General features: G+C 44.0%; 1 protein-coding gene across 1 annotated transcript in view; it reads left to right on the top strand.

Annotated features, from left to right (window-relative positions):
* The first annotated feature begins 7,792 nt into the window (after positions 1–7,792).
* The window catches only part of LOC145400390 (uncharacterized), a 25,991-nt gene continuing 6,283 nt past the window's right edge, over positions 7,793–27,500 (top strand). Inside the window, exon 1 of the mRNA XM_080272905.1 lies at positions 7,793–8,093. The gene's annotated coding sequence lies outside the window, so the exon portion shown is untranslated. The remainder of the gene's footprint in view (positions 8,094–27,500) is intronic.

Here is a 27,500-nt window from a genome sequence, read left to right as displayed (position 1 = left end):
TAACAAGGAATATTAAATTAACCCCCTACTCTCTCCTAATTAACCCCCTCATGCTCGGGACAGCTCTAGTCCTCTAATTATTAACCCCCTCATGCTCGGCACAGCTCTAGTACTCTAATTATTAACCCCCTCATGCTCGGGACAGCTCACGTACTCTAATTCACCTGCCGGACGATTTTATTCAGCTGAGAGGGAGCCATGGGAATCGGGAAGCGTTAAAAGGCACGATGAAATCTGGAAATATGAGAGAGAGGGGGCTGTGTGTCCTGGAGAGAGAGGGGAGTGAAGTGGCGAGTTCAGGGCGACATGGAGGCGATTTGTCTGTGGCCACCCCTTACGGGATTAAGGCGTCTGGAGATAGATAGACATATAAACAGACAGATAGACAGATTAACTTTATCATGGTCGGGAGAACTCTAGGACACTATACTCCTTACTTCTTTTTTACTCTAACTTGACCTAAAATTGATATCGTGCCATCTTGAATTCTAACTGGAGATTATTATTTGAGTACGGTGCTAGTCACGAAGAAGTGCGATGCAAAGGGTGTAGATCCGTATCCCCGTCTTTCCCTACCGCTAAGCTACGTGAAAGAATCTGCAAAAGGGTGAAAAGCTGGGCCATGTTCGAGCAAAAGGAGTATAGCATTTAATTCAGCCAACACAGACGATTTTATTCAGCTGAGAGAGTCACAGGAACCCGTATTCTTGTCAGGTTCTCCCTAACACCTTTTCTTAAGTGATTTGGTTTTGCTGACTACACCTCTACTGTCCTCCTGCAGTGTTACATAAATTCTAACATCGCCATACTCTCCATAAATGACGTACTAAAAGGATATTAACCAGGCATATCCAAAAATAAATCGCTAAGGGTGAGGTGGTGGGGAGAGATGAGAATACGTGGGTGGGAAAAAAAAAAAAATCAAGTATTATATTCCGGCTCAAGGCAGACGATTTTATTCAGTCGGGTGTCGTCTGGCCTTGGGTTCCTACTTCCTTGCATGAAATAAACGACCTGAGTGTAATTTAATCTATACTAATTACTGCAAAATGTGTTAATTACCATATCACTGTGGTGTTATTATCCCTCACATCACCATCGAGTCTAATTTTTTTTTAATATTGTGCTTTTGGGACGATTTTTTGCAGTTCAGGGTGATTTTTCGAGTTTCAGGGGTAAGACATACATACAGTCAACCCCTCCAGGCCTTGAGGTTGGTTAATTGTTTAATAAAATCGTCTGGTGCTACTGTGATTAAAAAAAAAAAATCGTGGTAAAGAGGCTAACATCTCTTTTTCTTTACTCTCCTCCTCCTCCTCCTCCCCCTGTCCTTCTTCTTCCAAATTCTCCTCCACCTCTTCCTCCTCCTCCTTCTTCTTCCTTTCTTCCCTTTTCTCTTTCTTCCCTTATCATTTTCTATTCTCCTTCTATAATCATCCCTCTTCCTCATCTTCTCAAGCCACTCTACTTTCCCTTTTTTTTTTTTTTCAATAGTCACTCCTCTTCTTCCTCTTCCCTCTCCTCCTCCTCTTCTTCCTCCTCTTCCTTCACTTCCTCCTCCGCATTTTCTCCTTTCCTCCTTTTCCTTTGTGGTTACTGATCTTTTATATTCTCCTTCCAGAGTCATTTCGTTTTAATGCTTTCCTCTTTTCCTTTCTCACCCACTTCTCTTTTCCTTCCCTAACACTCACTTCTTTTATTTCCCCTCCTCTCTTCGTCTTTACAGCCTCCCATTCCTCCCCCCCCCCTCTCTCTCTGTCTCTCTCTGCCCCCTTCTCCTCATGCCAGTAACAACTCCCTTCCCTCTCAAACACTCACAGAATCCCACTCCTCTCACACCTCGAAGTCCCCCCCGCCCCTCACTGTCCCCCTTCCTTCTCTGCAGTCTCCTCCTCTCTCATACAACCCTCCCACACTCACAGTCCCCTTCCAATAACTCTTACTGTCCCCCTTCCCATACCCCTCCATTCTTCAATCTTTCCTCCTCCCCACAACCCTCACGGCTCCCCTCCCTCCTAACTATTTCTTTATCTTTTCTCCCCATGCTCCTAACAACCTCCCTTCTCTCCCCGCCTCGCAACAATTCCCCCTACCTTCACCCCTCACCACCCCCCCCTCTCTCTTCTCTGACCCTCACTGCCCCTCCCCCTCCTAGCCATGCCCCCAACTTTCCTCGTGCTCCTCAAAGTCCCCCACTCTCTCGCCCCCCACAAGTCCCTCTCCCAAAACCCCTCACAGCTTCCTCTTCCTTCCCCTCACGCCCCTCACCCCCCTCCCTCACCGCCAGCCTTCCATCATTAAGCGTGGCGGGGTGAGGGGCTGGCTGGCCGTATCTGAGTGGACAACAGGAAATTACCTTCTTATATATTACCGTACCGCCGTGACACCACCACCACCACAGCCACCACAACTATTGCCACCACCACAACCACCACCACCACTACTACCACCACCATCACCACTACCATTATCACCATTACTATCACTACCATCATTACTGCCTCAACTACCACTAACACCACCAACTGAACGAAAATCTGGGCCAAGTTACAGTAAAAGGAGTATAGTCACACGAAGAAGAAAATGGAATAAGATGACGTGAAGAGATGTGGAAGAAATGAAAGCAAAAAGACGAATGTAAATAAAACTCTGATGTAAAGACGTATGGAAGAAAAAAAAATGTCGAGAAGAGGCATCGAAAAAAAATGTTGATTGACATGAGACGCAAAAAAAAAAAAAAAATGAAAGAGAAGAGACGAAACTGACGAAAAATTATAAGTATGTTTGAAAGTGACAGAAAATAAAAAGTGTTAAGATGACGAATAAAAAAAAAAAGACTCAAAAATATAAGACGGTGCTGTGAAGAGGCAAACAAGGAATATATTTACTGACACACACACACACACACACACACACACACACACACACACACACACACACACACGAACGCCCCCAACATACACACCATACACACAACTCCACACTCACACAGTCTAACCCGCTCTGCACCAGCCCAGCCCAGCGCCCCACCGCCTAATCCACCGAGCCAGCTTCATCACGTGGACGCGAATTTGGAATTAGTCGCTCTGGATATCATATAGGAAATTGAATTCTTATCTCATCTCATCACACCATCACCAGCACCAACTTTGGCACCATTATCTTCAATTTTTTCCCCTCCATCTCTTTCCCTCCTCCTTTTTCGATTCGTTTCTGTCACTCTAACCAAAAAGTCACTACCCAAGTCTATTCTTTTTTCACCCTTCCTGCTTTTCTCTTTCTTTTTTCGCCCTTCCTGCTTTTCTCTTTCTCTTCTTTCACCCTCCCTGTTTCCCGTCATTCTTTCTCATTTCCCTTTATCATTTTCACGCAAAAATTCTGTACCCTTCTCAATTTTTTCACCCTTCCTGTTTCTCTCTCTCTCTCTCTCTCTCTCTCTCTCTCTCTCTCTCTCTCTCTCTCTCTCTCTTTTTTACCCATCCTGCTTTCCTCTCTCTTTTTTTTACCCATCCTGCTTTTCTGTCTTTTTTTTTTTCACCCTTCCTGCTTTTCTCTCTTTTTTCACCATTTCTGCTTTTCTCTCTTTTTTTCACCATTTCTGCTTTTCTCTCTTTCTTCACCATTTCTGCTTTTCTCTCTCTCTCTTTTTCACCCTTCCTGCTTTCTTCTTTCTTTTTTTTCACCCTTCCTGCTTTACCTCTTTTCACCTTTCCTTATTTTTTTTTTTTTTCACTCCTGTTTTTCTTTTTTCATCCTTCCTGCTTTATTCTATTATTTTTTTTCACCCTCCCTGCCTCCCTCATTCTTCTTCGATTCCCTTGATCATTCTAACTCATAATCATTATTCTCTTCCATTTCTTCACCCTTCCTGATTATCTCATTCTTTTTCGATTTGTTTTACCTCTCCGGAGCAAAAATTTACACGATTTTATTCTCGTTATTATGTTGAACTAATTAGCTTTTTTTATTTCCACTCATTTCTCATTCCTTCTCGACTGCTTCTCACCCTATAACAAAGACTGGCTCTATTTTGTTCCTTTTTACCTCATCACGATATTATTAAGCTTAGGTTTTGCCTCACTTTCTTCAGGGGTTTATAGCAGTCTCTAAGAACCCTCTAATGATGATAAAAATGCCATTATATTCTTGCTACCGACAGACCTCCTCATATTAAAAAAAAAAAAAAAAAAAAGTCAAAGAATGCGTGTCGCTATAATTTTTTTTTCGATTCAAAGACGTGTCAGTAAAAGTGAGAGAGAGAGAGAGAGAGAGAGAGAGAGAGAGAGAGAGAACTATAAGGTAACCAGCCCAAAAATACGCATCGCAATAATTTTCTTTCCTTCCCCGAGATGTGTCGCAAAAAAAAAAAAAGAAAGAGACAAAATATAAGAAAACCACACACAGAATACGTATCTTTATAATTTTCTTTCCTTCCCCGAGATGTGTCGCAAAAAAAGACAGAGAAAAATAAGAAAACCAGCCCAAGAATACGTATCGCTATAATTTTCTTTCCTCCCCTGAGATGTGTCGTTCCCTCATCACGTCTGACGAGGCTGTCCAACTGAGCCAGGCGGGGTGACGAGCGATTCCGACGCCTTTGAAAATTCTTTATCTTTCCAGCGAAGGAGAAGCATTTTTCCCCTCGGCCACACCGCGCAATGGGGCCAGACAGATTCGACTAGGGGCGTCACAAACCCTTTACCCACCCGACACCCTCCCTCACATCCTCTCTCTCTCTCACACACACACACACACACACACACACACACACACACACACACACACATTCCCCCCTCTCCCTCTATCTGTCTACCTATCTATTTCTATATATGCCTCTTCCTTTCCTCTACAATGACAGTGATTTGAATATTCAGTAGCAAGCTATTTTCGGCTAGTTATAATCTACCAAATCTCTCTCTCTCTCTCTCTCTCCGCCAAAATGATACGGTAGTGGGGTTAAGATTTGATGGTAGGTCATTTCGAATTGTGTTGACATCCTCTTATAGACCCCCTCACCCACTTCCCCCCCCCTCTCTCTCTCTCTCTCTCTCTCTCTCTCTCTCTCTTTCTCACTACAAACAGTCCTCCTCCCTCCCTCCCTCGGCCTTCCCTGTCTCTCCCTCTTCCTTTTTTGTCCTCCCTGTTTCACCTTCTTTCTCTCCGTCCTCCTCTCTCTCTTCCTCCCCACCTCCCTCTTTCCATCTCTCCCTCTATCTCCCTCCCTCTTTCCCTTTCACCCTCCCTCCCTCCGCCTCACGTCCAGACCAGATTTAGTGTAGGGTCTGGCTGCGTCGAGTATTTCCCTGTGACTATTAATGGCGGGGAGACCAGAGTGAGGTGGAGGTGTCTTGCTATGATCTACGGCTGGAGCTGAGGCAGGTAAATGATCTGGCAAGGAAGGAAGGAAGGGGAAGACGGATGGTAGAGCAAGTTGGGTTGATAATTACCCCATTAATGATCCGTACAATTCTACTACCCCCTTTCACCTGACACCAGACCACTTCCTGCACCTGTGTCATAGTGTGTCATAAGAACCTGACTGAGTTAACATCACCAATTATATTTTCACCATTATCATCAGTATCACTCATGGTCGGGGCAACTCTAGTATTCAATTCCATCTCACGCCAGACGATTTTATTTAGCTGAGGGGGAGTGCAAGGAGGCTGGGTGATATCTATACCCTTTCCATCTTAACCTGGCCAAGATGTTCCTATATTCGCAGCTTATTTCACGTCGCTCAGTGGTAGAAAAGGCAGTACTGCGGCTCTACATCCTTTCCATAGCACCTCTTCGTGACCAGCATCATATTCTAGTGTTAAACTCTTGTTGTAGATGGAAGGATGGTAATTCTAGCCCAAGTTTGAGTATATTCCAGTGTTAATCTCCTGTTACTAGTTCAGCATTCAAGATGGAGAGACGGGAATTATAGGCCATGTTAAAGCAAGTTCTAGTTTTAATGTCTTGTTACAGCTCAGCATTCGCGGTGGAGAGATGGCAGTTTTGAAGCATACTGTAGTCACGTGTTAATCTTCTTGGTGATGGAGAGTCGGCAATTTTGGGACAAGTTCGAGTAAAACGAGTATAGTCTGACACGGATGATGGAGTGGCAAGACAACTCCTCAAGTTCCCCCGGAGAAGACAGATGTTTGAGGGCGGGGGTCCAGGAGTCCTGGCGGCTTCATCACGGGTAATGCCAGTCTCAGGAGTTATTAGGACGGGTTGCAGGCGCCGGAATGACTAATTAGAGCTGAATATTATCACCTGCGGAGCTGGGGGATCGGGTTGTAATTTAAGACTGGATGCTTGATGAGGATGTGCCGTATTTCTAAATTAGGAAAAGAAAGAATCAAAGGCTGAAATGCAGATATTGTCCCTTCATCTGAAACCCAAGCAAAAAAAAGCCAAACTCAAGATCTGTTCATTTCAAGATGCCTGCTCATAATGTGTCTACCCCCAAATTAATTTCCCTCCAAACTTCATCCTACAGCGGTTAAAGTCCAAGGGTTAAAGATTTAATAATGAATGAGGGACACCTGTAATCTGGTGCAGAGATTTTCTTTTATAATTAATTGGTTTTCCTTTCTCTGTTCCTCTCCTTTCAAAAAAAAAAAAAAAAAAAAAAAAACATGATCAAGGGCAGAGGGAAGGATGGAATACGGTAAAGTTCCAAAGTTATTATACTGTGTGCGGTAAGGAGTGAAAATATCCGTCATCCCTCGCATCAAGGAGTTTGACAGAAAGGGAACGAGACTGTGCAGCTGAATGGGTGTTGTGTGGCCACTTAAATGGGAGAGAAATATACAGACGCCAGCAAGAGTTCAGCAGAGCACTGACGACCGAGACTGGGACGGAAAAGAGAATTAACGCGACGAGAGAGACTGGAGAGGAACGGTGTAGATGAGACTGAAGAGGAACGGTGTAGATGAGACGACAAGCCTTCAGTACCAGGAATGGGGCAGGATTGGTGTCAAAACTCTAGGAATGGGGTAGGATTGATGCTGAAACTCAAGGAATGGGGCAGGACTGGTGTCAAATGATGGCGACTTGTGCTAACGAAGTAGTGGGTGTGTGTGGTGTTGGCAGTCATGGTATGTTCGTACAGTGCTAAAAGGTATTACATGAAGACGTGTTGTAGAGAATGGCAGCGATGGAAGAATGGGAGGAATGGAAGGTGTGTCGTAATGACTGGTAGCAACGGAAGATTGGTGAGGTTTGCGTGAGGGACTGCAGGTATGGCTAGTTAAGTGGTGGTTGTGACAGGAGACGCTTCAGTAATATTCCAGAGAGAAAGTGCCAAGTCTGTCTGAAAGGAGTTAGGGATCTTTATCAGTTAAAAAAAAAAAATGCACTACAGTGATCCACATGAAGTAAAAAACTGATAAGAATGAGATATAAGAGAGTTTCTTAAGACGATGAGCGTAAAGTGGTTAGAGTTCTTTGTCAGGATAGAGAAACCTGCAGCAGCGAGAGTAATAACCTGGTAATTAAGAGGTGCTGGGGGAGTTTCCTAAGCTGACAGGTGTAAGGGCCTAAGACGCGCATGGGAGGCGCGTCGCGGCGCGGTGTCGGCGTGTGCTGTCGAGCGGTGGCGGCGGCGGCGGCGGGTGGCGGTCGGGTGGGTAGCCAGTGTTGGTGGCGAGGTCTGAGGCGGCGGTCAGGCAGTGGCGGCTCCCGGGGCCACGAGCACCATGTGACACACCACCACCACACCGCCACACCACACCCACACCACACATACATCACGGCAGCGACGACAAGTGGGCACGCTACCACAAACTGGAATACGCGTGCAGCAATGTACTAAGACTTAGAACTACCCTGTGCAACCTTTCTAACTCACTAAAGACTCAGAAACTACTCCTAACTTACCCGGACTCAGAAACTGCTCTGTGCAACCTTCCTAACTCACGCGAGACACAATACCGGAAAACGGAGGGAATAAAAACTTCCTTGCTTCTTGAATGTGGGGTAATTTACGAGGTGAACTTAGCATACCGAGCGACTGCTCTTACAGGAAAGTAACAATGGACGAACTTTACGACTCCACCACCCAGCCAGTAACGTCGGACTGAAGGCGAACTCAGCCAAAGGTATGATTCACTTTGAGGTTCTGTTCCCGTCGATTAACCACTGAGAGGGTCGCCTTCACGTGCAGGCACCTACATGGCCCGGCGGCTCCACTGTCCGGTTATACAAACTTTTCTCAACTCCCTCCTTATCCTCCGAAGAGCAGAGTGGGTTGGTGGTCAGCAGGGCACGGGTGTCTTCAGCCTGCAGTCCACTGGGTTCGCGTTCAAATAAGCTTCGGACCACAACAACAATAACAACGACCCCTTCAATCAGATTACGTGTTTTTGTATCTTACTGTTATTTCATCCTGACTGTTTTACTCAGTTTACGAAACACTTTACAAACAGCAGGGGTTGGACACAGCATCCATTAACCCTCTGAATACGATTTTGATCAAATGTGAATCAAATCGTCTTGTGACGGTAGGAATTAAATATACAATCACGTCATCGTCCAGAAGGGGATCTCGATGCTCCCTACCACCCCTTTATCACCAGTGTATATGTTGCAGGAGTTCCATCACCTTTACATCAGCAACTTATTCCCGTCTCTGTCGTTTCAATATATTCTTATGTTGTTCATGCACTCCCGCCATCCATCATCCTAGCCCTCCTCGTCCATGCATCCGTGCCATCCGTCATCCCAACCCTCCCTCCCAATAATATATATCAGGAGGGCGCCAGAAACAGGAAAGGTATAGGAGGGATGCTGAGGAACTATCAAATAAAGTGCCCAGAGGAAAAGCCTTCGACTTTCACGTAATCTATGCTGACATAAAATACTAGTAGCTACAACGACAGGCTCATCTGAACGTGATCCCCGTGGACTACAGGCTGAAGTTGCAGGAGGGTAACAGTAACAGGGATGGGAAACTAGGAAAGCTGAAGAACTATCGAACAAAGAGCTTTATGTCAATGGTTTCCCTCACCACTCAAGCCTTAGAATCAAGCATCAGAAATTCATGATAACTCTGTCGATATAGTAGCAGTAGTAGTAGTTGTTGATGTGGTGGTAGTAGTAGTAGTAGTTGATGTGGTGGCAGTAGTAGTAGTAGTAGTAGTTGATGTGGCAGTAGTAGTAGTAGTAGTAGTAGTTGCAGTAGTAGTAGTAGTAGTAGTTGCAGTAGTAGTAGTAGTAGTAGTTGCAACCCTAGGATCATAATGTGAACCCGGTGGACTGCAGGCTCTTTCTCCTGCAGTCCATCCTCCTCCTTTCGGGGAACATGGAGGGAGATGAGGGACGTTTGTATAATCAGGGAGGGGAGTTGCCCGGCCATATCAGTGCCACCGCGAGAAGGCGTCCCCCACTGGTACCCATTTTTGTATATTGCTCACGTGTGCCATCCATCATCGTACCCCTCCTTCTCAGTAATATATGGGGAGGAGGGACCGAGGCACAGAAATGGTACAGGAGGAGGGATGGAAAACGATAAAACCAGAAGCCCAGTGATAAAGACTCCCTCAGCCTTTAAATCTTTGTAAATTACGCGATGTAGGACGACGTAAAAGTAAATAAATAAATGGATAAATAAGTAAATGACATGGATGGGGTTAGGTAAGTTTTAAATACACACAGCAATGAGGAAAAGTTAGGCCATACGCATCAGTTGTTTATGTTCCTTCTTCTATATTTCTCATTCCTCCCCAAATGACTGACAGTATCCCTCGTTACACTTATCTTGGTGTGTATTGTAAATTGCTCTCTCTCTCTCTCTCTCTCTCTCTCTCTCTCTCTCTCTCTCTCTCTCTCTCTCTCACGTTTTTGTGTAGCCCGAAACGTTAGAGAAAACAGAGAATTCAAGGTCCAACTTGTGTCTCTCTCCCACCCAACATTTCCACTTGTCGCAACGGACCATCTAAGTTTGGGGGAAGGGAGTTAATCTGGGAGAGGAGGGGTTCAAAATCGTCTGGACACAACAAGAATAGAATAAATCAACTAAATATGACATCACGGTATTCGAGACGTTAATCCTGAAACTTCTGACGCGGCCGAGTTAAGAAAATCACTGGTTAAAAATTCAGACTTAAATCCACGGCGCGAAAACCCAAACTTCACCGCCGTATCCTTCCCTACAAGTTCCTCCGCTAATTCACTTCCATGATTCAGTCCCTTGACTCCTGTGACTCACTCTCAGTCGAATAAAATCGCCTGGATATAAATACTAGAGTTGTCCCGATCATCGTGGGTTAAGGGTACTCGTATTAACACTCCTAGGTCGTTTTTCGCATCGATCAAGGAAGCTCCCTATCACCTCTTCCTAAGCGATTTATTTTGCATACCTTCCTCTTCCTCTTCTGCTATATAAATCTCTCCATAATTGCGATACTCTGCATAAAGAACGTGCAAAAGGATATTAACCACTCACATCCAAAAATAAATCGGTACGGCGGAGGTGTTAGGGAGCTTCCTCTACCAACGAGACCCACTCCCACACTCCTATGGCACTCTCAGCTTAACAAAATCGTCTACTGGGAATAAAATAAGAGAGAGGGCGCAACCAAGACGAGATTTTCTTCCCTCTGATTACCATATTTACACAAAGTTTCTGGTGTTGAAAGGGAGGGGGGGCCTTCACGTGGTGGCACTGGTATGGCCGGGCGATTCCGAGGCCTGGTTATACAAACGTCCTTCAGTTCGCTGCCTATCCTTCCCCCACACCCCCCACTCATCCCACCCCCACAAAAAAGAGGTTGGTGGACTGCAGGGGAAGGGTAATTTCTGAAACCCGTCCCTAACATCTCTTCCTTAGCGATTTATTTTGCTTATTACATCTTGCCCTCCTCTTATACTCTGCATATATTCCATAAAAGCGATATTAGCCAGCCATACCAAAAAAAATAAATCGGTAAAGAAGAGATGTTAGGGAGCTTCCTTTTCCGCTGGGAATATGAACTTACTAATCATACAAAAATTACATCCTTGGCCTGAAGTGATTAGCCTCTTAAATATCAATGTCTTCTTATATTCATGTTTTTTATTTTTTACAGACGATTTCCCTCAGTTTTTGGAGAGAGAGAGAGAGAGAGAGAGAGAGAGAGAGAGAGAGAGAGAAAGAAAGAGGTGTACAGTCCATTTTCAAGACTTCCTGAAGCGCTGATTATTTTCCTGTAATACTTATCTCACTCTTTAATACTCTCTCTCATTACTGACATGATTTATTCAAGGCCAGAAGCTATAATTGATTTTATAATTGAATACGTACTGTGATCTGGGGAAATTAATTCGCCCAGGTATATAGATTACCTGTGTGTGTGTGTGTGTGTGTGTGTGTGTGTGTGTGTGTGTGTGTGTGTGTGTGTGTGTGTGTGTGTGTGTGTGTGTGTGTGTGTGTGTGTGTGTGTGTGTGTGTTTAATTTTACTCCCTCCACTCTAACTTGGCCTAGACCTCCCACGCCCACATTTCCCATCTCCCCACCCACATTCCCCATCTCCCCACCCATATTTTCCATCTCTCCGCCCCATTTGTTATCTCCCCGCCCACATTTGCCATCTCCCCGCCCACATTTCCTATCTCCCTGCCCACATTTCCCATCGCCCTGCCCACATTTCGCATCTCCCCGCCCACATCTGCCATATCCCGGCCCACATCTGCCATATCCCGGCCCACATCTGCCATCTCCCCGCCCACATCTGCCATCTCCCCGCCCACATTTGTCATCTCCCCGCCTACATCTCCCATCTCCCCATCTTGAATGCTGTACTGAGATTAACAACAGAATATGGTACTAGTCACGAAGAAGTGCTATGGAATGGGTGTGGAGCCGTAATATTGTCTTACAGTCTGAGGTGGAGAAATAAGCGGCAAAAGGACGAAATTTTCCACCAAGTTAAGGTAAACGAACTATAGAAAATAATGATCTATGAGGGAGGGAGAGGGAGGGGGAGACCGAGGATGAGGGCTATAGATAGATATATAGATAGACAGATAGATAGATTTCGTAACGCCTGTCCCTGAGCGATTTATTTTGCACATTACACCTTAATAATCACAGGGAAATTACTGATGCCAGGTAAGGATAATAAGAAGAAGTAAGTAAAATATGAAACTATTAATACGGCATATGCAAAATAAATCGCTAAGGAAGAGGTGTTAAGATGCCTCCTATGCCACCGAGAACACGACTAGACGATTTCTTGTGTTTTGCGGGTACGGCCAGATCAACGTTATCGGTGTCTATCCCACATGATTAACTTATTTCCTACTCCCACTGCCAACACCCAACACCTTTTCCTAAGCGATTTATCTCATTACATCTTACTGTCCTCTTCTGTGCTACATAAATCCTTGCTGCATCATTTATTCATTTCCTACTCCCACAGCCACATTCACACCTAACACCGTTTCCTAAGCGATTTATCTTATATCTTACTGTCCTCTTCTGTGCTACATAAATCCTTCCAATATCGTCATACTCAGCATAAATAACGTACAAAAGGATATCAACCAGCCATATCCAAAAATAAATCGCCAAGGAAAAGGTGTTAGGGTGCTTCCTTAATCGACGAGAGTACGAACCCAGGACATCACCAGAGGAGTTTCTAGGTGATCGCAATTATTTATGGGTTACACTGTTTACTTTATGCTACTTTTTAAAATAATAAGCTTAAGAAAAAACTCGTACTGAAGGGGTTTAATTAATCTTTTTTTTTTTTTTTACTTTTTCTAACAATATTTTTCGTTTCCTCGTCTCTTTTTTTTTTTTCTTTCTTGCAAACATTCTTCATTTTCCCCTCGTGTTTTTTTCTTTCTTTTTCTTGCAGTGGTTCTCTCTTCCTCGTCTCTTTTTTGCATATTTTTTTCCTTATAATTTTTTTTCTTCCTCGTCTTTGTCCCATTTCCTTCGTGCATATTTCTGTCTTTTTCGTCTTTCTTTCTTGCAGTGGTTCTCTCTTCGTTTTTTTTTTTTTTTTTTAGCAATATTTTTTTCCTGCAATATTTCCCTCTTCCTCCAATAACTACTGACAGCTGTGTATGGCAAGTAATTTTATCAGCATAAGAGGAAATTTACGTAACATATAAAGTAAGCAGTTTCGTCAGAAATATTCGTATAAGAAAAAAAAAGTGATAAATGATAGCGCTGAATATGGAACCATCGATCACACGAGGAAGACAGTTTATTTTCATTTTTATTTATTTATGTATTTATTTATTTATTTTTTGGGTGTACAGTTGCCTCAAGAAGTGATGGCCGCGTTTCAGATTGCTTTGGTCACCCAGTACTGTCTGATAATAAGGAAGAATACATGCATGAGGGCAGAGTTTCAGATTGCTTCGTATTTGTTTATGAGCTGCGTATTTATTCATTTGAGTTCCGTATTTGTCCACCTGAGTTCCGTATTTGCCCATCTGAGTTCCGTATTTGTCCATCTCAGTTCCGTATTTGACTGTGTTCCGTATTTACCCATCTGAGTTCCGTATTTGTCCACCTGAGTTCCGTATTTGTCCATCTGAGTTCCGTATTTGTCCATCTGAATTCCGTATTTCTCCACCTGAGTTCCGTATTTGTCCATCTGAGTTCCGTATTTGTCCACCTGAGTTCCGTATTTGTCCATCTGAGTTCCGTATTTGTCTGCGTTCCGTATTTGACTAAGTTCCGTATTTACCCGAGTTCCGTATTTTCCATCTGACTGATCGCCGGCAATTTTAATACACATAAATCAGAGTCGGGCCATTACGCAGGCTAAAATAATGGGCAAATACATTACAGCTTTACCCATTTATAGAGGCGGGGTGTCTCCTTAGCCTCTTCAATCCTATGCCATTCAGAAACACATGTAAATTCCCAGAGTCTGAAGAATTCCGTATAGGATCCGTATCATTTAAAAAGGATCCAATAGTCTTGCATGCGTCGGCCTTGGTCACCTAATGTCGAGCCTCCACGCTGCTCGATCTCCGGCAGCCACCCTACTCAGTCCCTTATCCCTGAGGTCACACACTATGATCTCGTCTCAGGTCTTTTCTTGGTCAGTCTCTCGCAGCCCCACCCCCGACGTTCACGCTGCTCACCCTCCGCACCCAACTGCCATCCTCCATCCTCTCAACACGCCCAAACCGTCTCAGTCTACCCCTCCTCATCGCAACACCAATACCCTCCAGTCCCATTCTACCTCTCATCTCTTCAATAGCAAAAAACAATACATGCCAGTCCCATCCTTCCCCTCAGCTCTTCAACAGAAAATATTTGTTACTGAAAAAGAGGACGAAGATGAACAAAGCCTAAAATGATAACGCTATGGAAGAAAATAATGTTGATAATGATAACGAAGATGACGACAGAACAGTAATAGTAACAATGATACAAAAGAAAACAACGCGACTGGTAACGATAAGGAAGACAGCATCGAAAATAATAACAACGGATAGTGACAGCGATGTGAAGATGGGCAAATGACCCCCCCAATCACAACAACAGGTGTGAATGAATGCACTTATCACTGTTAATTACTCCATCATCCCCCTCCCCCTATCACCTCCCCTCCTCTTCTCCTCCCTGACACCTAACTCTTCTCCTCTTCCCCTCCCTCTCTCGCCTCCCTCCTCTCCTCTTCCCCTCCCTCTGTCACCTCCCTCCCCTCCCTCCCTCCATCACCTCTCTCCTTTCCTTCAATGACTCGCCAATTAAAGGTAATCACCTGAATCATCCCATTAATCTATAAACACCGATGCCATTACCTGGGACGATAAGCGTTTATATGGTGACGGTGCTGGCAAGGGGGTGTTCTTATCATTTATTTTATTTACTGATTTATTTATTTATTTATTTATTTATTTGATGGGAGATTGCCTGGAAACGTTCCTTCCTTCCCTCCTTCCACCTTTTTCCTTCCTTCTTTCCTTCCTTCCTTCCATCCTTCTTTCCTCCCTTCCCGGCTATCCTTCTTTCTTCCCTCAATCTTTTTTTTTCTTCCACTCTTTCTTTAACACGTCCATCCATCCATCCATCCATCCATCTACCCTCTCTTGATTCCTTTCTCCTTGCCCTCCTTCCTTCCTTCCTTCCTCCCTTCATTTCCTTCCTTCCTTCCTTCCTCAGTGAACATATCATACAAATTAACAGCATATGTTATTTCTGAAGGAGCAAGGGAAAGACTAAAGAGGTAACAATTTTGTGGAAGTGAGAGAGAGAGAGAGAGAGAGATAACATAAAGACGACCAACTCCATCAGATCATAAGACGATATTTTTTTACTTAAAGATGCCGCTTAAACACACCAGGAACGATATTTATAAAGCGTCTTGGCCATCTCTTAAAATCATCCCTTCACCGTCATTATTATTTATTCATTTATTCATTTATCAATTCATTTATTTTTTGCGTTACTCTTCATTTTACATAAATTCTGAAGCGTCTGAATGTAACTACCATAGATAAATATAACTGGGACTTAAGCATGTTTATGAACACGGCTCCTGGCTTAAGCTTTGTAAATATTCATAGCTATAATTCTCCCACTATTAACCCTCTGATGATCGGGACAATTCTAGGCCCGTACTCTCCCAAACACCTATTCCTATAAGAGAGAGAGAGAGAGAGAGAGAGAGAGAGAGAGAGAGTAAAAAAAGAAAGAAACTAGGAAAGAGAGAGTGAAAAAAGTGAGCAAGGAGGCAATAACACTGGCCAGCTCCCCCATACATCAGCTTTCTTGTCACCCCAGTCACTGTGAGGGATTGCTTCAAGCTGAGGCGCCATGATTATAAGCTTAAGAGGGATTTAAGCTGTCGTGGGGAGGCTTGGGGAAGGAGGCCGAGGATGAAGAGGGCAGGGATTTACCGTTAGGGAGTTAGTTAGGGATTTAAGCTGCCGGGAGAGGTTACGGGAGGGCGGTCGAAGGTGGGGAGAGAAGGGATTCAAGGTTAAATTTACGATCGTATACTTAAACCTTGACGCGAAAAGTGGAGTGCAAATCCCTAAGACTTTTTAAGATCATTCATAGGACGCCTGTGGTTAGTAGGCAGCGTTAGCCTGCATCCCATATTACAGAATGCAGTTAGCAGCCACACAGGAAGGCCAGATACGTTCCATCATCATCACGTACTTTCAAAAATCCTCAAAATTTGGGGTCTGTATCCCATTTTGCAATTTCTGGTTAAAACATAGGATTCTTATTTTCATTTGTGTGTGTGTGTGTGTGTGTGTGTGTGTGTGTGTGTGTGTGTGTGTGTGTGTGTGTGTGTGTGTGTGTGTGTGTGTGTGTGTGTGTGTGTGTGTGTGTGTGTGTGTGTGTGTGTTAAGTTCCTGTGTATTCTTTGTCTATATATTTTGTTTCTGTGTAAGACAAGTTTACTAATCAGACCTCATTTCCAGCTCTCCTCTCCTCTCCTCTCTCCTCCTTTACTTTCCTCTCCTCTCTCTCCTCTCTTCTACACTCCCCTCCTCTCTCTCCTCTCCTCTCCTTTCCTCTCTCTCCTCTCCTCTCCTTTCCTCTCTTTTTCTTTCTTCTCCTCTCTTCTCCTTTTCTTTCCTCTCCTCTCCTCTCCATTCCTTTCCTCTTCTCTCCACTCCTCTCCTCTCCTCTCCAATCCCCTATCAACATCGCCTCAATACTTCCGCTTTCCTATTCACAACTCCAGATAAAATATTAATACCCGGAAGAGTTTAATATTCCGGATTTACTCAAACATACTCAGATATTCTCAAATCAATGTAATTTCTATTTAAATATTCTCAAAGTAATTTCTACTCAAATATTTTCAAATGAAGTTAATATCTATTCAAATATTCAATATACTCAAACATACTCAGATATTCTCAAATCAATGTAATTTCTATTTAAATGTTCTCAAAGTAATTTCTACTCAAATATTTTCAAATGAAGTTAATATCTATTCAAATATTCTCAGATCAACGTAATTTCTGTTCAAATATTCTCAGATCAACGTAATTCCTATTTGAATATTCTCAGCGTAATTTCTCTATAAATATTCTCAGACCGACGAGTTTCTATTCGAATTTTCTAAAATTACCGTAATTTCTGTTCATTTATTCTTAGATCAACGTAACTTACAAATATTCTCAGACCAACGCAATTTCTATTCATTTATTCTAAAATTACCGTAATTTCTGTTCAAATATTCTCAGATGAACGTAATTTCTATTCAAATATTCTAAAATTACCGTAATTTTTGTTCAAATATTCTCAGATCAACGTAATTTCTATTCAAATATTCTCAGACCAACGTAATTTCAATTTAAATAATCTCAACGTTATTTCTTTTCAAATATTCCCCAAATCAACGCAATATATACCTACCTAAATATTCACCAATTAATCTTTCCTCTTCTCAAAATATTCTCAGCACCTCAGCTCCCCTAATGATAACTTCTCATAAAAAATAATCATAAATGAGGTGTATTATAATTATCATAAATTCAAAACTGAAAGTATTTTTTTTTTATTCTAAGCTTAAATATATTCAGATATTCTCAAAAAAATATGTATTCTCAGCTCTCGTCTTCTCAATTCCTCACTCATACCACCTCAATCCCTCCTCTCAACTTCCGGTGAAATAATAATAATAATAATAATAATATCAACGACAATATCAGTAGTAGTAGTAGTAGTAGTAGTTGTTGTAGTAATAATAATAATAAAAATAATAATAATAATAATAATAATAATAATATCGTTAGCTCTAGTATTCCCTGGACTTTGGTAATACACTTACACTCTTCTTAAATATACCCAAACAGACTCAAGATATACCCAAAACAACCTCTATTCTTCCAGCTAACGTTCCCCGAGCCTAATTTTCACCTAATATTCACTTTTATCCAGATCTTAGTACCTCATCGGTATCATCGTCATACCCCTCATCCCTCCTCTTCCTCCTCCTCCTCCTCTTCCTCCTCCTCCTTTTCCTCCTCCTCCTCCTTCCGATAAAAAAAAAATAAATTACTAATATAGAGACTAATATTCTCCAGACTACGATATTTCCCGGGTTATTCCCTCCTCCTCCTCCTCCTCCTCCTCCTCTTCCTCCTCCTCCTTCTCTTTCTCCTCATCCTCATAATCCTCCTCTTCTCAACAGATAAAAACAACAGTAATACCAGTAAGATCCCAATATTCCCCGGATTGCGATACTACCCGGGTTACTCCCCCATCCCTCCTTCTCTTCCTTCCCCTCCTCCTCATCATCATCAAAATCCTCCTCCTCTCAACTGTTAACAAAATATTAATATCAGTAAGATCCCAATATTCCCCGGATTGCGATATTTCCCGCGTTACTCCTTCATCCCTCCTCTTCCTCCTCCTCCTCCTCCTCCTCTTCCTCCTCCTCCTCCTCCTCCTTGTCCTTTACTTCTTCTTCCTCCTTCTCATCAAAATCCTCCTCTTCTCAACAGCTAAAAACAACAGTAATACCAGTAAGATCCCAATATTCCCCGGCGTGCGATATTTCTCGTGAATAACTCGGGTATTATTCAACACACATTGCACTGGATCGAGGCAACATATGGTCCCGCATTTAATTATCTTTTGCAACTAAATATGAAAGTGAAAAATGGCTCATTACCCTGGGGAGCGGCCAAAAATCATAATGGAATTTAGAGATTTTAAAGTTAGGTCAGTATATATTATTTTTTTGAGAGGGAGAAGGTAGATAGATTGATAGATAGATGGCAAAATGGATAGATAAAATGAGTGATTGATGGATGGATGGACAGACAGAAAGAGTGATTGACTGATGGATGGACAGAAAGGCTGATAGACAGATGGATATATAGACAAACTGGGAAGGGTGTTTTGATGGGCTGACAGATTGAGACAGATATACAATAAGAGAGAGGAAGAGACAGATGAGGTTTCGACAAATAGGTAGATAGACAGATAGACAGATAGGTGGATAGATAGACAACTAGAAACAGTGAAGAAACGACAAATGGGGATCGACTGAGATGGGTAAATGGACAGACTGATGGACAGACAGATACAGAGAGAGAGAGAGAGAGAGAGAGAGGAATATTTCGCGGCCATACTTCGCCAACTGGTTTCCAGAATATTCATCTCCCGAATATTCCTCCCCCGTGTTGATCTCGGCTGGAAATATTTGGAGGGATATTGAATGTTCGTATAATTATTAGCATGACTGGACGGCTGGGATACATTTTTAATATTTATTTTATTTATTTTTTTTCTGAGCTGGAGGAATTGTTTTTTTTTTTTTTTTTTTTTGGCTTCCCTGTCAATGATGATGATGATGATGATGATGATGATGATGATGATGATGATGATGTTGCTGCTCTTCTTCTTCTTCTTCTTCTTCTTCTAATCCTCCTCCTCTTCCTCCTACTTCTTCATTTTCTTTTTCTTCTTCCTCTTCTTCTTCTTCCAATTCTCCTCCTTATCTTCCTACTTCTTCTTCTTCTTCTTCTTCTTCGAGTGTTTGTTTACCTATATCGGGTCTTGCTGTTGTTGCTATTGTTGTTGTTGTTGTCTTTGAAGCATTTGTATTTTTTTTATGGTTTATTTTCGTTTTACTGTTTTTAATTCCATATCTGGTTTTGTTGACTGATTACATTTCTTTTGTACTGATTTCTTCTTCAATACCGTCCTTTATTTAACAACGTCCCTTCTTATTATTATCTTATCCTTTCTTTCAGTCTTTATAAGTTCTTTCAATTATCTTATCTCTCTAAGTTATTTTCCTTCTCTCTCAATAACCATCCCTCTTTTACGCCTTTCCTTCTTCCATATTCCTTCTTTCCAGTCCTTCTCCTCTGCTTCTTTCCGTCCATCTCTCACTCTTTCCATTTTTCCTTCCTTTCCTGTTTCCCTTTTTCATGAGAACGGGCTGTGAAAAAAATGCCCAGAGTCGAACATACAGAAAAAAAAATCCTTACTTCCCTCCCTCCTTCCTTCCTTCTCCACATCCCTATTTCGTCCCCATCTTCTCGCTTCCTTGCCTCACTTCGTTTATTCAGCTGCCTTCCTTCACTCCTTCCTTCTATTCATCCTTCCTTCTTTCTAGTTTTCCTTCCCTATTTCTTTTCTTCCTTCCTTTCTTCTATCTTTCCTTCCTTACTTCCTTATATTTTTTCCAAAATCCTATATCCCTTTTTCTTACCTCTTTCCATTCATTTTTTTTTATTTCACTTCAGTTTTCCATATTTTCAAAGGAAGATACTCCAAATATACAATTGATTTATTTCATTTTCCCTCTTCCCTCCTCCCCGCCAATCACCCCAGCCCCCCCTTCCTAAAAAAAATCCCCCCAATCCCCCCTTCCCCTTACCCACTCCCCCCTTGCCCCCAAACCTCCATCCCCCTCTTCCCCCGCCTCCCCTACCCCAATCCCCCCCTCCTCTCCCCTTCCCCCCTTGGCTATCGCTGTACTTCCCCCAAAAGCTTTATTATCAGGAACACACACACACACACACACACACACACACACACACACACACAAAGAGAGAGAGAGAGAGAGAGAGAGAGAGAGAGAGTATATCCCCCACTTTAAAGTAACAGATCCCATTTATTATTAATTTCACGGGGAACTAAACAAAAAATGAACTACAACACAAAATACAGGTGTTTACGTAGAAGTTTCCCTAAATCTATTTCAATCACGCCCAGTCTTCCTCTAATTCATGCATGCTCAGTCATTGTCAACCCTCTCACGGCCGGCACAACTCAAGTACTCTATGCTATCTAACGCCAGACGATTTTATTCAGCTGAAAGTTATGCAAATCCTCCAAATGTCGCCATACTCTGCATAAATAACGTACATGAGGATACTAAGCAGCCGTATCCAAAAATAAATCGCTAAGGTAGAGGTGTTAGGGAGCCTCCTCAACCCACAAGATTACAGGCCAAAGTAGTAAAACACATACCCATTACTCAAACTATCTCTACAAGCAATATAGGAAATTTTACTATACTCCTTTCACTCAAACTTGGCCTAAAATTGACATGCCACCATCATGAGCACTGCGTCGTAATGCTAGATTAATACTTGAATATAATGCCAGTCACGAAGAAGTGCCATGAAAAGAACGTAAAGCCACAGCACTGTCTTTTTCTGCCAATGAGCCGTATGAAATAAGTTAAAAAAGGACGAAAATCTGGGCCAGGTTGATATAAAAGTCCTACAGTTACCCCCAAACGATTTAAATAGCTTAGGAGACCTGTGTTAGTGAAGGGGTTTAGGGACAGACTTTCACCTTAACTTGGTCCAGATTTTCGTCCATTTGTCTATACATGTCCTGAAAGGCTTCCTCTAAATTCAACTTTCTTTGGAAGTGGCAAAATTTTCTGCCAGTCATTCTTTGGGTCTTTCGCTTCCCCGTAAAAGGTATCAAACACTTATTTCAGCACACACACACACACACACACAGTACGGACTTAAGAGACTACAGTGTTCTGATGATTCGGCAGTAAACACACATTTCGGCACAGACACACTCAAGCCCGCACACACAAACACCATTCAAGAGACCAATCCTACATACATACCGTCCACACTTTACGCAGACTGGTGACCCCTTCGCATAAATACACACAAACACACACACAAGCCCACAAACACAAACACCATTCAAGAGACCAAGCGTCCCTACATACACAGTGCTCCCTTTACGCGGACTTGTGACTCCCTACCTGCGTTAGCCTCGAGCCATAAAGCCTTTGTCGTAAAATGCAGACTTAGGCGAGGGCGGTGCAGCCACCTCATAGCGGGCGGGAGTCTTATATTACGGCCCGGCAAAATTTTCAACCTCCTAAAGAGCGGGAAAAATATAGGCGCCCTGGAGCGTGACAGGGAACAGCTGATGCGGCACATGGGAGAGCTGTGGGCCCCCCTTTCTCTCAGCGTCCCCCCTTCTTCCCCTTCTCCCCTCCCTGTGCCCCCCTCTTTCCTCTCTCTTCTCTCTGCCCCCCCTCTTCCCCACTATAATTTGTTGTTCTCCATCCCCACTTCTCAGCGCTCCTTCTTCCCTCCCTCTCTCCGCCCCCCTCATCTTTCCCTTCTCTCTTTTGCTGTGCCCACCTCCTTATCTCTCTCTACCCCTACCCTATTTTGTTGTCACCCCTTCACCTCCCTCTTTCCCCACTCTCTCTCCTGCTGTACCCCCTCCACACTCTTTTCCCGCCCTCTATCTTGCTGTGCCTCATCTCTCAGTCTCTTATCTGCCCTCATTCTTGTTGTGTCCCCATCCATCTCCCTCTTCCCCCACTCTCTTCTTCTGCCCCCTCCTCAGCGCCCCCTCTCATCGCTCACTTTGTTTTGCTGTGTTACCCCTCCACTCCCCTCTTCCCCCACTCTCTCTTACCATGACCATCCCCCACAATCACCCCCTCTCTTGTTATGGTCAACCTTCCTCTCCTCCCTCACTCGCTATGCTCGCCTCTTCCGCCCCCCCCCCTCTCTCTCTGTTACTCCTCTGCGACTTCCTCCCCTTCAATCCCCCCCACTCTCCTCCTGTATTTAGCAGCACCCCCTCCCTCCGCCCTCTCTTATACCTCCGCCTACCTTTCCCTCTCTCTTACTCTACCTCCCCTTCCACTCTTTCCACTCTCACCTCTCCTGATGTGCCTCCCCTACCTTCTCACCCCTTCTCCTGTGCCCCCACCCTCCCCACCCTCATGCTGCGATCTCCCTCCTTCTACGCCCCCCTCAGTCCCCCTACCCTACCATGCTTTACCCTCTCCACTCCCTCTCACCTGTATTCCTCCCCTACACCCCTCTCTCCTGCTATGCCCCCTCCACCACTCTCTCCCCATCCCTCTCCCCACTCACCATATGTCCCGGCCTCCCCTCTCGCTCAGTGTCCCCCTTTCCCTTTCCTCTCTTCCCCGTCCCCTTCTCCCCTCGCCCCACACACTTTATGCCTTCATCTCCCCGCTCCCCTGCACTCTGGCGGACCGCTCGGCCTCTCCACACCGGGGCGTCTACTCCATCTCACCTCTAAAATCTTTACGGAGTTCACCTTCCCGTCGCTCTGATACTTAATTCTCACCTTCAGCCTCCCCCCCTCCTCTCCTCTCCTCTCTCTCTCTCTCTCTCTCTCTCTCTCTCACTATCTCTCTCTCAGTAAAGCCAGCGTGGTCTGTGTTGACCTGAGAACTTGGATTTGTTGGAATGCTTTGCCCTCAACGCTACCCCCCCCCTCTCTCTCTCTCTCTCTCTCTCTCACATCATCAGACTTGCGACGGGCGTCTGCTAAATGAAAGCTCATTTTTTTGGGTACTCACTTGTAGAACGGTGAGGTGTGTGTGTGTGTGTGTGTGTGTGTGTGTGTGTGTGTGTGTGTGTGTGTGTGTGTGTGTGTGTGCGTGTGCGTGTGCGTGAACCCCTGCATCTCTACGTACATCAGTAACAGCAAGACTAACACACGAAACACCTTACCGTATCAGGCCAAGTTATTTCCATACAGTTATCCCCCTGAAGTTATGTCCATAGTTAGTATACAGGAACCAGCCACCCGCATGTATGAATATATGTATGCAATTTATTTCCTACGTATAAATATCACTGAACATGACACTGATTTTAATAGAGCACAGGGAATCTCGACCGTAATTCAATAACACCATGGAGTCCAGCCCCCGTCTTGTAATTAAAGCTATATTTTTTTAATGTGAGAGAGAGAGAGAGAGAGAGAGAGAGAGAGAGAGAGAGAGATGCTAATTCATATATTTTTTGCCCGAAATTTCTGACATTATTCGTAGCGAGACAAAGAGAGGAGGAGAGAGAGAGAGAGAGAGAGAGAGAGAGAGAGAGAGATGAAATGAAGAGGTATATGAAAGAGGGGAGGGTGTGGGTTGGACAAAGGACAGGATGATAGATAGACAGACAGAGATAGAGACAGATAGATACACAAATAGATGGGTACACTTCACTGGATTGGGGTGTTGATCGAGCAAAACAGAACTGAAGGAGAGAACACTTACATGGTCTTGCTGAGGGATTAGGAAAGTCTTTTGCAGGGGATACTCCACCTGAGGAAGACAAAGAAAAGATGAAAGGGTGAAAAGCTGAAATGTACCGGGACACACACACACACACACACACACACACACACACACACACACACACACACACACACAAAACGTAACCCATTCAGCCCGATGACGTACTTATTTCTTGCTACATCAGAAAACATTTATTTGACGTAAGAAAGGCCTCTCGTACTGAAAGGGTGAAAAAAGGGGTACATCTACGTCCTCTAGCTCACAAATTCTCACTAAAGGGGAATAAAATTGTCTGGTGAGATATACCACACTCCCCAATAATCCCTCTCCCCCCAACTCCCCCATAATCCCTCTCCCCCCAACTCCCCCATAATCCCTCTCCCCCACTCTCCCCCTCCCTAACATACATCCTATCCGCACCCTCCCACACTCCCTCTCATCAATCTCCCCTACTTCATTTTCCCACCCTCTCCCCTATCCTCCCACACATCCCTCTCCCCCACCCACTAACTCTTTTTCTCCCCAGCCGTCTAACTTCTCTTTCTTCCCCACCCTCCCACTCTCCTCTTCTTCCCTCACCCCCTAACTCTTCCCTTCCTCTCCCACCCCCCTACTCCCTCTCCTTCACCCTCCCACTCTTTCTCCCCACCCTCCCACTCTTTCTCCCCCACTCTCCCCACTCCCCCTTCTGCCAAACTTTAATGGGGAGATGAATCACCACGCTGACGCCACAACCGCGGTCCAAATCCAGATCACATTCACAGTAAGCATTTTTTTTTATTCGGCAACACATGCAGAGAGAGAGAGAGAGAGAGAGAGAGAGAGAGAGAGAGAGAGAGACAGACAGACAGACAGACAGACAGAGAGTTTCAGAAGTCAGATGAATAAAATCGTCTGTAGCTATCAAGAATAAACCGAAAATAAATCGCTGAACTGAAGGGATTAAGGGATTCAAACTGGACGTGGCTTATCAGGGTTCACTTCAAGGCAAAGGTCGGGGTTCAACAGCTCAGACCATGCCGCTCAGGGAAGAGTAACTGGGTATCCTCACACTGACCTTCTGACCACTGGGATGTTTTATATATATTCTTATCACCTGACGATTTTATTTCGATTAGAGTTTTTCGAAATGGGTGAGGGCGGGATAGTAAAAAAAAAAAAAATAAATAAATAATCCCTTGAAAATGAAAGACCTTTTTGTTAATCAAAATAAAACATGGAGCCAGAGGGAATATATGTAAGAAGAGGTCATTGGAATTCAAGAGGTTAATTGTGTGGACCTTTAGCCTAGCCCTGGACCCCTACGCTTCTGGTGGGGTAGTAGAAGACTGGAGGATAGGTGGATGATGGATGGATGGTGGATGATGGATTTGTAGGGGACTGAAAGATGGGTCACACACACACACACACACACACACACACACACACACACACACACACACACACACACACACACACACACACACACACACACACACACACACACACACACACTGTACATACGGTTTTGCTATGGGGTGGAGTCAGGATTTCGAAGACCTGATCGATATGTGAATGACAGTGTGGCCCATTTCATTCCAATACGCTATTCACAATCCCTATTTTCTGTAGTTATGCAATGAAATAAATACTGGAGTGTGGACTGGGTATGTACTGGGGTAGGTGTGTACTGGTGTCGTGGGTGGAAGTTGTTAATGAGAAGTTACAGAATCGCCTGGAGGTCACTTTGTCGAGAGCCCCCTCATGGGATGCGGTGTCAGACAACAGAAGAACGCCCCTCACAGGATGAAGTACCAGACATCATGTAGACAGATACAGACAGACAGACAGACCGACAGACAGATTGACAGATGGAAAAATAGACAGACAGACACACAGATATTGGTAGATATATTGAAAATGACTACCTAAACAGATAAATGTATTAGTATAGTGGATGCAACAACCCTATCGGCCAGCATTCGCATTGCAAATAGCCCCGTAGCTCTTGCAATGAGAGGACAATAAGACAGGGATATTTTTCTCCTCGGCTGCATGTCCCGAAAGAACTCAATATGAACATATTTTGGATATTGCCATTTGGAACAAGGGAAAAGGGATCAGGGTAACTCTCTCTCTCTCTCTCTCTCTCTCTCTCTCTCTCTCTCTCTCTCTCTCTCTCTCTCTCTAAGAATGTACAGGCTTTATATTTACTGAAGAGACACGTGTGGTTTCGTTTCACCCTCACCTACACCAGACGATGACACCTACACCAGACGATGACACCTACACCACACGATTACACCAACACAAGACGATTACACCAACACCACACGATTACACCAACACCACACGATTACACCAACACCACACGATTACACCAACACCACACGATTACACCAACACCACACGATTACACCAACACCACACGATGACACCTACACCACACGATTACACCTACACCACACGATTACACCAATACCAGACGATTACACCTACACCACACGATTACACCAACACCAGACGATTTTATCCCCCCCTACGCAAGGTCAAAATCGAGCTAACAAAGAATATAATTACGAGGACGACACATGGGGCTGTGAGGGCGGCACATCCGATTGCGTTTGAGTTATTGCTTGGAGTGTGGAGTGTGACGTGGCCCGCCCTGCACGTAACATAGCCCATATTTTGCCCCGAGTCAGTGCCCAGTCAGCCGTGCAGCGCGACATGCACGGAAACGCACGACTGGGGGGACGAAATAATATCCAGACCGTAATTGTGGTGGCGCTGTTTCGAAGGCCCTGTTAGGTGGTCCTTGCTTCGTGGTTAACTTCTGGGGTGTGGTGATAGTGGTGGTGGTGGTGGTGGTGGTGGTGGTGATGATGATGATGATGATGATGATGATGATGATGATGATGATGATGATGATGATGATGATGATGATGAGGAGGAGGAGGAGGAGGAGGAGGAGGAACAGGAGGAGCAGGAGGAGAAGGAGGAAGATGATGATGATGATGAAAACGATGATGATGATGATGATGATGAAAACGATGATGATGATGATGATGATGATGATGATGATGAGGAGGAGGAGGAGGAGGAGGAGATAGAGGATGATGATGATGAGTAAGAGAACTATCCAACAGCGTAGCCAGTGAAATGAGCTACACAAATATTCAGTCATCATTCATCCCATCGACATCCTGTCCACACTTCACAAACATCAAGCTTCACACACACCTGTACTAGAGAGTCATTCCGCCTACTACTAAGCTAGATAATGGGGGTCTTAGGCTAGTATATTTATCTTTGTTAAGGCCCGTAGTAATAAAGGTGTTTTTAAAGTCTATATCTAACCACTCAAGTTCGAAAAATCTCGTCACTCCCAAGGTAAACAAAGTCGTCTGGAGAGAAGAAAATGAAAAAGAAGAATGGCATCGTAACGACTGGATTAAAACGAATGGATTTATCGAAATACTAAGAACTCTTCGACACTTGGCCTTTAGTTCCTTCTTCTTTGCATAAAAAAAAAAAAAACTAAT

Source organism: Coenobita brevimanus, chromosome 52, assembly GCF_032717465.1.
Source record: "Coenobita brevimanus isolate Jiangsu-jjx chromosome 52, ASM3271746v2, whole genome shotgun sequence".
Lineage (NCBI taxonomy): Eukaryota > Metazoa > Arthropoda > Malacostraca > Decapoda > Coenobitidae > Coenobita > Coenobita brevimanus.
The sequence above is the reverse complement of the archived record's forward strand: the minus strand, read 5'-3'. Positions and strand labels throughout refer to the sequence as shown.